The sequence below is a fragment of the Nycticebus coucang genome, chromosome 2, assembly GCF_027406575.1.
Source record: "Nycticebus coucang isolate mNycCou1 chromosome 2, mNycCou1.pri, whole genome shotgun sequence".
NCBI classification, from domain to species: domain Eukaryota; kingdom Metazoa; phylum Chordata; class Mammalia; order Primates; family Lorisidae; genus Nycticebus; species Nycticebus coucang.
In genome coordinates this window covers 181337781-181349820 of record NC_069781.1, presented here as the reverse complement: position 1 = coordinate 181349820, position 12040 = coordinate 181337781, and the positions used below count along the sequence as shown (strand labels likewise).

General features: G+C 54.6%; 1 protein-coding gene across 4 annotated transcripts in view; it reads right to left on the bottom strand.

The window, feature by feature from the left end:
- GSE1 (Gse1 coiled-coil protein) overlaps window positions 1-12040 on the bottom strand; it is a 409018-nt gene that overhangs the window by 290121 nt on the left and 106857 nt on the right. The window lies entirely within an intron of this gene.

Below are 12040 nucleotides of genomic sequence, written 5' to 3'. Positions count from 1 at the left end.
GGCTTGAGGAAGGGAGCTCTGAGTACAGTCCAGGCAGGAGGAGTAGCATGTGCAAAGGCCCCGGGGCACAAGCCTTTGCAAACTCACATCTGGTTAGGTTTATAAATTTAGTTTTCTTTGCAACAGGGTTTGGAAGTACAAAAAGCCTGTTCAGTGCTTTGGAGGAATAGAAGAAGCCACTGTGGTTGAGGCAGCCGAGCAGAGGGGCTGAAAGGAAGAAGGTGAGCCAGTGAAGGGCTGAATCACAGTGGCAGGTCAGGAGTAATGGCTTGCAAACCTCACAATGTGACTTTGGAAATAGGATCTTTGCAGGTGTAATTAGTTGAGACGAGGTCACAGAGGATTAGGGTGGGCCTCAAATCCAACGAAAATGTCTTTACAAGGGGGGGCACAGAGACACAGGGGGAAGGCCAGGGGACACAACAGAGACTGGAGCAATGCGGCCACATGCCCAGGAGCACGGAACCCCCAGCAGCTGGGAGAGGTAGCAAAGACCCTCCCCACCCAGTCTCCAGAGGGAGCACTCCCTGCCGACACCTTGCTTTTGGACCTCTGGCCCCCCGAACTAGGAGAGAACAAATTTCTGCTGTTCCAGAACACCCAGTTTGGGATGCTTTGTTACAGCAGCCCCAGGACACTCTACACCTGGGGCAGGGACTTTGATTTTACTCGGGAAGGGGGAGCCCATAAGGACTGCGCACACGGACATGGCATGATCTGATGGCATCACGCTTACATCATGCTGCCCGGGGTCCGTGTGTTCTTGAATTTAATAGACGTGAACTGACCACCTCCCACTCCAGCCTCCTAGCCTCACAGAGACACAGAAGAACTGCTCACGGCCTCAAGTGACACCACCTGCTAAGCCACACATGTCTCAAGGGCCCCTCACTCTGTGGGAGGGTGGAGCCTGGGCCACCCCCTCTGCTTACACCCAATCTCCTCCAGAGGGGACAGCACCACGATGGATTGCCGGCCCCGACTGGTTCTCCCTGTTTCTTATTTAAAGTTTCCCAGACAGATTTCTCCTCTGAAAATTTGGAACCTGTCATTATCCATCTGAGAACCTGTAATTTTTTTTTTTAAAGGAACACAATCCCAAAGGAGAAATGAGTCAGTCTAGCCGGCCGTAAGTCCAGGGATGGGGGCAAGCTCACCCATAGATTCAACAGGCCTTTATTGAGCACCATCCATTTGCCAGGTGCTGGGCTGGGTACCACCACAAACAGCGCTTGCGTGACATTTGGCTTAATGTATACAATTTGTGAAAAGCCCTTCCAGAAAGGTATGAAGGCGTAAGACCTAACAACAACCCAAAATAATTGGGCACACAGCAGAAAGTGCATGTGCTCCCAAGATAGGCCTCAAAAAGATCATAGGGGCCGGGCGCGGTGGCTCAGCCCATAATGCCAGCACTCTGGGAGGCAGAGGCAGGTGGATCGCCTGAGCTCACGAGTTCAAGACCAGCCTGAGCAAAAGTAAGACCCTGTCTCTACTCAAAATAGAAAAACTAGCTGGAGTTGTGGCAGGTGCCTGTAGTCTTAGCTATTCTTGAGGCTGAGGCAGGAGGATCGCTTGAGTCCAGGAGTTTGAGGTTGCTGTGAGCTATGATGCCATGGCACTGTACCCAGGGTGACTAAGACTCTATCTCAAAAACATAATAAAATAAAGGACCATGGGAAAGTTCAGAGAAAAAGGAGTGAGATCACGCTGGCCTGGCCTGCAAGGCCCCTGTGAAGGCTACATTCTGGGGGTTGTCAAAGCTCGGCCATCTGTGAAATGGTGGTGACAACTGTCTGCCTAGGACTTTGAATGTCAACCAAAACCTCCCATGGGGTCTGCATGGGGACCCCTTGAGACAGAGAGCTCAGTGGCCCAATGCTCAGCACCCTACCTACCAAGGCCGTGGCTTCACAGAGGGGTAAGGTCCATGAGGTCCAGCTGCCAGGTGGACAAAGGCCCAGGTTCTGGCTGCCCTGTGCTCCACGGGCACAGCTGCTGCTCCCTGCAGCCTCATGTGAAATGACTTGATCCAGCAGGTTCTGTTATGATTCCTGCTGCACTGTCCCACTCAGTGCCCTGGCACCCATCACAAGCCTTTGGTCACATGTCCATTTTCTAGTATTTTCGTTGCAAATTTCCAACGACTGGTGGTGTAAAGCTGAGCATTTGCCTGTATGTCAGAAGATGTGAGGGGGAGGAGGAAGTGAGCAGCACTCAGGGCCTCTCTGCCCTTCCAAGCCACAAAGCACACGAGGACACCAGACTCAGTGACAGAGGGGTAAGGTCAAGGGATTCTGCCTGACTTATACACTGCACGTCATCTCCGTTACGTGGGGACATAGTGGGGAATGCTGTGGCCATTTAAGGTGGGGACATCAGGGCCCAAGGTCTTTTGATAACAGCTCAGTGTCAGAGACTGAGTCCAAGCTACAGTGGCTCAAATACTGGCATTCCTGGACATCTCCCCACCCCCTGCCTCACAGCATCAGCCTTGGTAGTCATTTTGGGGGGCACTTAGAAGCCATGTCCTCACTGGTGGCTGCTACAGCCTCTGCCAGAGGGGCTTGTATGGCTAAGCCCATACCACCCACCAAAGCCGGTGAACACGTGTGTGGGCCTGTGACCACCATTGCTCTGACCACCTTCACAGTCACACATTTAATTCCCACAAGGAGAGACTACTGTCACCCCCATGGTAAGCACGAGAGAACTAGGGCACAGTGACCAAGTGACTGTCTTGCAGGGACAGCCAAACCCCAGGGAGAAGCCCTTATCTGAAGGGTCTTCACAGCCTTGCCGGCCCCAGCGGCCACTGCTTACAAAGGGCTGGATCCCCTACGGGACTTGGATGAGTAACCCAGCCCATGGCTCCCTGGCCTCAAACCCAGAGGCAGGTGACTGCCCTACTGCTGAGGGCCCCTAAACCTGCCCTGTTCATACCTGACCAACCCAGCCCGTGGGACCTGTGCGGTGCTGCCCACCCTGACCAGCTTGCTCGCACACTTTTCCAGCTTCCAAGAACCCTCCCAGTGCTTTTAAGCCCAACTTAGGCCCAGTAGCTCCAGGACCCCCAGCCCCAGGCTGATACCCAGAACACTTACTTAACAACAGATTTGATAGGGTTTTCGTTTTTGTTTGGGGTCTCCCAGAAGCAGGTGACACAGGAGTTCAGGGCAAATCCTTTATTTGGGAGGGAATTCCTGGCCATGTCAGTGGGCCTGAGGGGCTGAGCAGGAAGGGGGGCCAACGTGGGGTGAGTTAACGCTTCCAGCACATGCTGAGGACTCAGGGGGCAAGGGGCTATGCAGATCCAGGGCAGGGCTGTACCAACCAAGAGACTAGGGGCTTGTCCCCCTCTCGTGAGGGCTGTTTTGGCAGGGGGCTGCTCCTGCGACCCTTGTTCCCAGGACTGCTGGTGCTGGTGGTGGGAGGCAAGGGCACACCTGAGAGCCAGGGCACCGGCCTCCTGCAGGAGCTGACCAGTTACATAGCCGCCTGCAGCCAGCAGCCTGAGCCCTCAGTGGGTACAAGTCCCCTCCATGCCCAGAGGGGCTGTCTGACTGCACAGCTGCTTCTACGGGGCCCCAGTCTCAGCCCCATGATGTCCTCAGAGCCAGACACTGGACCAGCTCAGCACGAGGTGTCCTCATGTCCTCTGTAGCAGCCCACTTTCTGCTGTGCATCCAGTTAAGACATCCTCCACAGTAAAGGTAGCTGTATAAACACACAGCAAGGAGGAGCCAGGACTGTCCCTAGGCCCCGGGAATAAATGCACATCTGTCTCTGGACGGCAGGCCGGCAAGGAATCCTCACCTGCAGGGTTGGGAGCACTGAGGGCATCCCTTCTGGTTACCATTGACTCAAGTGACAGATAATTCAATATTCAGACTCAGTGACACCATCAGCCACACCCTGCTGGGTGGGGCAGGCAGGGTTACTGAGCCTGGGTTCAGCCCCCCACACCCCGTGGTCCTGAGGAAGGGTCTGTTAGGGAGCTGGTCCTGTTGTGGATGGTGACGCATGAGAAGCCCTGGGTGGATCAGGATGGGGAATGGAATGTCTGTTGGTTAGACCTCTGGCTGTTCTGTGGCCCTTCTACTTTGGACATTGCCTGCCCTTGCAGATGGCCTGGTCAAGGCTGAGCGCTGACCTCCACTGCCCCCTTCTGGTCATCTGGCCACGAACTGCCCCGTTCCATCCCTTCCCTTCTGTGAACCTTGGCAGCAACTCCTTCCAGAGCAGAGGGACCCCAAATCCAAGGCTGCTATAGAGCTCATGGCCCGAGAGAGAGATAGGGCATCCCTAGACTGGAAGTTGGGAGGTGTGTCCCCCAGCTCTGCTTATCCCATGCGGTGACCACGGGTCACATGTGGTTAGTGGAACCCTCCAAACTTGCTCTGTGTCGACAAGATATGCTGTGGGAGTTCTACCTTCCAAGTTCTACATTCACCACACTGGATTTTGAAGACTCAAGGAAAAAGCGAATTTTGAACAATTCCATATATTGATGACATGTTGAAATGATATTTTGAATATATTGGGTTAAAAAGATAATATATTAAAATAAACTTCACCTGTTTTTCTATTTGTCAAATGTTGGGCCAGGGTGGATTGCTCCTGATGTTTCCTAACTCAGCCACAGACCTTACTGGGGCCTCTGCTTTGTCCTGGGAGATTTCTGAACTGGCTCCAACTGAAAACACTGACCAGTTTCCCCAAACCATGCAAATGGGTCCTGGACGTTCCCGTAATGGCAGCAAATGGCATAAGCAGGTTTGTGACTTGATCAACACACGGGCTTGAAGACTCTTAACTAGTAAGGAAAGGTCCTCAGGATGCTCTGTCTTCTCTACCACAGCTCTGGAAGACATACAAGAAACAGAGACCTCTGGTGCTTCCTCGGGGAACCTGGGAAGGTACAACTCCCAACACAGCAGGAGGAAAATGCACGCCCAGCCTACAGCTCCCTGCAGACGCCCCAGGCTGGCTGGCAGGCGTCTTGGAGGCATGCTGGGGCAGGCAGGTTTTCAGGAAGGAGCTGGGAGAGGAATGGGAGCCTGTGTGTGCATTCACACGTGTGTACGCATGACACACAGGTGCAGGGGACTGTCAGGCAGCCAGCCAGGCCTCCTCCAAGGCCTGCAGCCTCACCAGGCCCCTCTGTGCCTGACATCCCCCCATGGGTCCCCTGCTGTCCTGCACCCATGCTGGGCCAGGGGACAGGAATGGTCACCCATGCAGTGTAAAGAACTCTCCAAAGGACCCTGTGGCACTAGCTAGCAGGTTTCCTTTTCTCCTTTCTTCCTCCCCTCCCTTGGTTCCATGAGGTCAAGCTCTCTCCCCGTTACACACACCCCTGAGACCAGTGCAGTATTATTCCATCGCCCCAGGACCTGTTCACACACCTCGATCCCCATCTCCCAAACCATCCCCACCATGGGCGTGTGGGAGGGTCACCAGGCCCAGGCAGAGGCCTTGTGAGCAGCCCAGCAGCTCCCATGGACCCTCCCCACAGCTGCCCTGACTGCCCAGACACTGGTCTCGCCTGAGCTGGCCCAGAATCCTCGGCCGAGGCCTTGCCCTACCCCCAGCCTGATATGTCTCCGGCTAGCCCAGGGTGACCAGTGGGGCAGGAAGACCTCTCACAGCAAAGGGCAAGGAGGGGGCAGGAAGGGGAACTGGGGCGGGGGTGGAATTATGCTGCTTGGCTTCCTTAGAGCCAACATGAAAGGGGCCTGTTGTCCACCAGGGAGAAGGCCAAGATAGCCTGGCCTGGGCCCAGCTGGGCCAGCCATCCCAGGACTTCCACCAGGGTGGTCTCTGGGAAGGAACAGCCCTCCCCAGACATGGAATCATGTGGGATGAGGTCAAACCAGGTGTCTGGGGGCCGTGAAGAAGAGACACAGGGTGAGGGATGTCTCCCGAGGACAGGCGGGGCAGGCTGTGTCATCTCCATGCAGGCGCCACAGAAGGATGGGTGCGCTAACATAACTCTAGCTGCACGGGGCCACCCCCTCCTGGGGTCCATGAACACCCGCTGTGGCCACAAGACCTGAATGGGCCAGCAGGGCCCCACCTTTTCCCTCCTAAGAAAGTCCCCCAAGAGGTTCCGCCAGGATTCCCTCCTGCGGATGGGGTGGGGGCGTCAGACCTGGGTGGCTCCTTCTCTCAGGGAGGCCCCCCAAGGGACTGCACTCCAGCTGGCCCTGACACCTGAGGCAACACTCCCCCAGTTCAAGGTCTCAGCCGCCCTCCTCTGAGGGTCCGTGTCAATACAGATGGACGAGACATCCTCCTCTCCCTTTCTGTTGTACTAGGGTGAACAGTGTCCCCCCTAAAATTCACTTCCTCCCAGAACCTGCTGATGTGATTGCTTAGAGAGAGGGTCTCTGCAGATGTGGTCAAGTTACAATGAGGTCATACTGGAGTGGGGGTGGGGGGGCTAAATCCACTGGCTTATAACAAGAGGGAGATTTGAGGACACAGAGAGAGGAGGCCACGTGGAGATGGAGGCAGAGTGATGCCACCGCAAGCCAAGGACACCTGGAGCCTGGGGAAGTTGAAGACGCAGGGAGGCTCCTCCAGCCTCCAAGGGGAGCAGGGTCCTGCCAACACCTTGCTCTTGAGCTTCTGGTCCGCAGAACCGGGAGAGGTTCCATTTCTGTTGTCTCAGGCCCTGCAGTTTGTGACACATTGTCACACCAGCCCTAGGACACTCACACGTGCCCCATTCACTGTGTTGGCCTCTCTCACGGGGTCTCCTCCCTATAAGAGGATCACAGTGTTGGGAATGGGTTGGACGTTCTGAGGGGGGCTCCCAAGGAGCTGTGGGTGACAGGGCAGCAGGGGAGTCTAAGCATTCTGACCCCGCCCCAGGCAGTGGGGGTCCAGGCAGGGCAGCCCAGGCCTGGAGTTCAGATCAAACTGGCCCAGACAGTCCAGGAGCACTGAAGCCTCTGGGTACAAGGATGGTGGTTAAGAAGCTGAGGCTAGTGTGGCACCTAGGGACCACATGTCACCAAACTAGGAGAGGGCTTTGCAAACCCCATTCATGCATACGGACCCTGGGGCCTGTCATGAGAATGGCTCATGCTGGGGCACAGTTCAGAGAGTGGGTCCCCCTCACCAGGGCGGCAGGGCAGTGGCATGGACTTCAGGCAGACAGGACAGATGTCCCAGAGAGCCTGGACAGTCTCAGATCCTAAGACACTTAGGAAGCAGAGGCAGGTGGGGGCACCCAGGGTCATAAGAGAGCCACTGAGCCTGGGCACCCTGCTGGAGGGGCTCCAGCTGAAGATCCCTCTACACATACCCAAAGCAGAAGACCCGGGTGAACATGAAGAGAAATGGAGAAGAACCTGGAAACCAAGCCTGTGGAAAGGCAAGTCATCAGCACCCCTTCCCTCCCTCTTTGACGTCCCAGAACAGTGAGGTGGGCCAGGAGCCGGAAAGGACTGTAGCCCAGGTCTCTCTGTCCCCAGCAGCCCTCTCCCATGGTGGCTACAAAAGTGGCTTGCATCAGAGCTGGCTTTGGTTTATGAAAGTTAGGGTACCCCCAACCCTTCTGCTCCTGCAGATGCCCATCCTGTCAGCAGAGACCGCTGCCCCGCAGAGGGGATGACATATTCCTTCTGCACCTGGACTCTCCCCTCTGTGCCAGTGCTGGTGTCGGGGGATATGGGCCTCAGCTCTTCTGCTTGGGGCGACCCCAAGAACTGGGGGATCCTTTGGACCTTTGGAACTTGGGACCTGGCGGAGGAGGCTGCCCTTCCTCTCATAGTCCCCACGGCTGTCAGATACCCTGCCTGCTGGAAGACAAGAGAATCCTCCTTGACAGACCATGGCCATGTCTGACGGCCACAGAGGAGGTGCAGCCTGGGTTATATTTAGCCTCAAATTGGTCCTGCCTGCCGGGTGCTGGAGGATGCGCACAGGGGAGGGGGAGCCCTGCTGGACACCCCACCCCTGGCCTTCCACCATTCAGGGCTTTGGCTGCTCACTGCCTTACAGCTGGGGGTGCGATGCACAGACCCTCGAGCCACATTCTCTGGAACCCTGAGTGAGTGTTACAGGGTGTGGGTGGGCACAGGCCAGAGGCCGCTCTGAGTACCCTCCACTGCGGCCCCTGCCAGGGCTCTCCCTCCCTTCCTTTCTCCTTCCTAGACAGCCCTAGATGGTGCCTGGGGAGGTGCAGGGTAGCACAGAAGAAGGAACAAGCACCTTGTGCAGGTGGGACAGGGAGGTGAGAGGGTCTGGAAGAGGTGGGAGAGGGGGAAGACAGGAGAGAAAGGCTGATCCCAGCCTCTGAGGAAAGAAAGGCAGATGACAGCAGCATTAACAACAATGACAGCTTAATAAAAATGGCTTGTCTTAAGTACCACCAGCTGGTTCACATTTATCAACACACAGAACTTCACAACCATCACCGGGTTAGCCCCTGCTACTGTCCCCATTTTCCAGATGGGCAAAGTGAGGCTCACAGCAGTTACAGGCCTCAGAGCTGAGAGTGCTGCCAGGGATCCATGGGGAGCCCAGTCACGCATCCCTCCCGGGTCCTCCCGAGCCACCCTAGCACACTGGACTGGACTGGGGTGTGGGGGGGCACTGGCTGGAGCAGCTGGTGGGGGCAGCTGGCAGAAGGAACAGGCCAGCACGGAGCCCGGCAGCCCCAGCTGAGCGCCAGGCAGGTCAGGGGTGAGGCCGTGCTAAGTGGCTTATGCCTGGGCTCTGGGCCGACTGACAGGCGGCTGGATTAACAAAGACGTGCTCTGTTCCCAGGCAGGTCATGTGGAAAGCACAGCCTCGACCCCTGTCACTTCTCTTTTTTTATTTTTTTGTAAGAAGGGATGTTTGTTCCTGAGCCCCAGGCGGAGGGGAGGGGGCGCCTGCCACTCTGCCAGCTGTAGCCACATCAGCTGCTGTGGGTACAATGGGTGATTCTCAGCCGTGTCCACCCCTCACCCCAAAACCCCAAGCCCAGGCCGCCAGCCGGCCCAGTCACAGGGCTCAGCCTGCTGCCCAGCTTTGCAGCAGAGCCACGCTCCTAAGTGCCAGCTCGGAGACAGCAGCTGAAAATGGATCATTAGCCCCAAATGGCGTCTGCAGAGAAGGGGGCGGCAGGGAGGGGGGCAGGCCTGGCACCACAGAAGCTGCTTCCAGCCAGATTGCAGGAGGGCCGCAGAGGGCACACAGCATCCTGTCCAGCTGGGATCACGTACTGCCACGATGCTGTTTTAGATACACTGGCTTAAATGAAATACATTCTTTTTCGTTGTTTTAGAGACAGGGTATTGCTCTGCCTCCCAGGTTGGAGTATAGGGATGCAATCATAGCTCCCTGGAACCTCAAACTCCTGGGCTCAAGAGATGCTCTTGCCTCAGCCTTCCAAAATGTTGGGATCATGGGCGTGAGTCACCTGACCAAAATATATTCTTAAAATTAAGCCCATCTGTTTCTTTTTAAATCTGGCTTAATTACAAATTAAAATTATAACTAAAATTATATATCTAGTTGGCATTTTATTTCCATTGGGCAGGCAGCCCAGGTCTGGGGTCTTGCTAATCTGTGTCGGCAGTAACCCCTCTAGAAGCCTGTCAGAAATGCAGCTTCCCAGGCCAACTTCGGAGCCCCACATAGCTGTATTTGTGACCTGTCACCAAATGGAATCAGGTCTCCTGCACATCTGAGCTCCTGAAAAGCCCCAAGTCCCTGAAAATGTCTTATGTCCCATCATCTGAGACAAACGCAGTCCCCACCTGGGAGAAATTTCTTCTGAGGGTCATGGTAGCAGCAAGGTATGACCTGAGAAGGCTGAACTTGACCCGGTCTCTCCAAAGGAGCATCTGGTCCAAATCTCTCTGATTTAGGCTAATTGGAGGCAAACAGTCAGCCTCGTAGAATTTAAGAACTGGTTACTAAGCAAAGTGCTTAAAAAATATGTTTACTCTTGGCTGGGCACAGTAGCTAATGCTTGTAATCCCAGCACTCTGGGAGGCCAAGGCAGGTGGACCCCTTGAGCTCAGGAGTTTGAGACTGGCCTGAGCAAGAGCAAGACCCTGTCTCTACTAAAAATAGGAAAAATAACTGGGTGTGGTGGTGAGCGCCTGTAGTCCCAGCTACTTGGGAGGCTGAAGCAGGAAGATCGCTTGAGCCCAGGCATTTGAGGTCAAACTCTGCCCTCTAGCAGGGGCTACAGAGGGAGATGCTGTCTCAAAATAAGTAAATAAATAAATAAATGTAAACCAAGTTATTCTTTTTGGATATATACAACATGAAGCCAGCCTTCCCTCCCAGAGATCTTTCTGGGGGTTAGTTCTAATAAAGAGATAAGAAAGATTTCCTGCTAAGAATCAATGGTAGTAGGTGTATTGGGAGTTGCTTATGAAGTCCCTAAGGAGTTTGTTTTCTCAAGCAGTTTAACAAAAGTCTTCCCAATACTTGTTTGTAATCAGCATTCTGCTCTGTGGCTTAAAATGCATGCTGATATTTAAGGATTTCCAGGCCGCAGAAGCCAGGAGCTTTTCTGTTTTGATCTTGTGTCTTAAGAAGTAAAATGTGTTCTCTATCTTGGCTGCCCCAAAGGCTGCTTTAGGGGCCTCACAGAGGCTGGACTCTGGGGCGGGGTGGGGGTGGGCGGGTGGGGTTTCCACAGTATGGTGGGAAAAGTCAGCCTTTCCTGGCCCCTGGCTCTCCCCGCTGAGATACCAGCTCTGCAGTCCTCAGAGCTGGGTGCTTCTTTCAGACATCTCCTGGAATGTAGGGTGCAAAGTGGCTCTATGTTTACTTCAAGCAGGAAGAAGTTGAAATGCACACACTCACTCGTGGTCTCACTGAACTTCACAGCTAAATCTCACCCATGAATCACACCTGACCCCTCTCCTGCCCTGGTGGAAGCTGTCCACGTTGCCAGCACAGTGCCTAGGAGAAAATAACCACATCCTTCCCTGGGTTTCAAGAAGCTGCCATCTGGCAGTGAACACCTGTTGTCCCTGCTCCTTGGGAGGCTGAGGCTGGAGGATTGCTTGAAACCAGGAGTTTGAGTCCAGCCTGGGCAACATACTGACAGATTCTGTCTTTGAAATAACTACAAACCTGCTGTAAGCTACCAGCTTCAGAGCTGGATCCAAATTTCCAAAACTAGTGGTTGAAGCCAAGGACAGCAAAAGATTAACTGTGCCCAAGGAGAGGTCTGACCTTTGCTCCCAGCTCCTCAGAGGTGACTTGTAAGCCCCGAAATGTCCTGCTTGATTAAGAGCGTCTGGTTTACCTGGGCCCTGGGCTACACCAGATAGACTATGGTAATGATGAGATTTGTGGGGGGCCTTGGACCACGAAGCATCAGCTCGGCCTCTGGAGGGGCTGGCACTTAAGGCCAGCCACATGAATGTCAGCCACATCTATGTGACCAAGCCCCAGGCAAGACTCTGAACACTGAGGCTTGGAGCAGTTTCTCTGGTTGGCAATACCCATGCGTGTTGTCACACATTACTGTCATGAGGACAAGTGGAAACTCTGCCTTTGGAGCCCCCAACCCCCCACCTCTGTTCTGTGAATCTCTCTCCTTGGCTTTAATCTGCATCCTGTAATAAACTGCGACTGTGAGTATGAAAGCTTTCTCCTTGGAATTCTGTGAGTCTTTCCAGCAAATTATTGAACCTTAGGGCAGCCTTGGGGACTCGCTGAACTTGGCATTTGTATCAGAATTGGAGGTAGTCTTGGGACCTTGTACTCTGCAGGTGGTTAAACCAGAGGGAACACAGACAAGAAAAGAAATAAGACAAATCTGTCGGCCACCAGCAAGAAGCACCCAGATTGGACAGGAAATATTCCTGCCTCTCCCTAGTGCAAACCATTCCAAGGCCCTCAGAGAGCCCCCAGTCAGAGGATGAGTGACACCTGACCCCTCCACCCCACCACTGGAGCAGGCAGACTGTGTGGTCTGAGCACAGATCACCGCCCAGACTCTGCTGCTGGCTTCCCTTGTGGACACCTGCTCTCCTGCCCACATCTGTCTTCCCCAGCTCTCACCTGCAGAGTG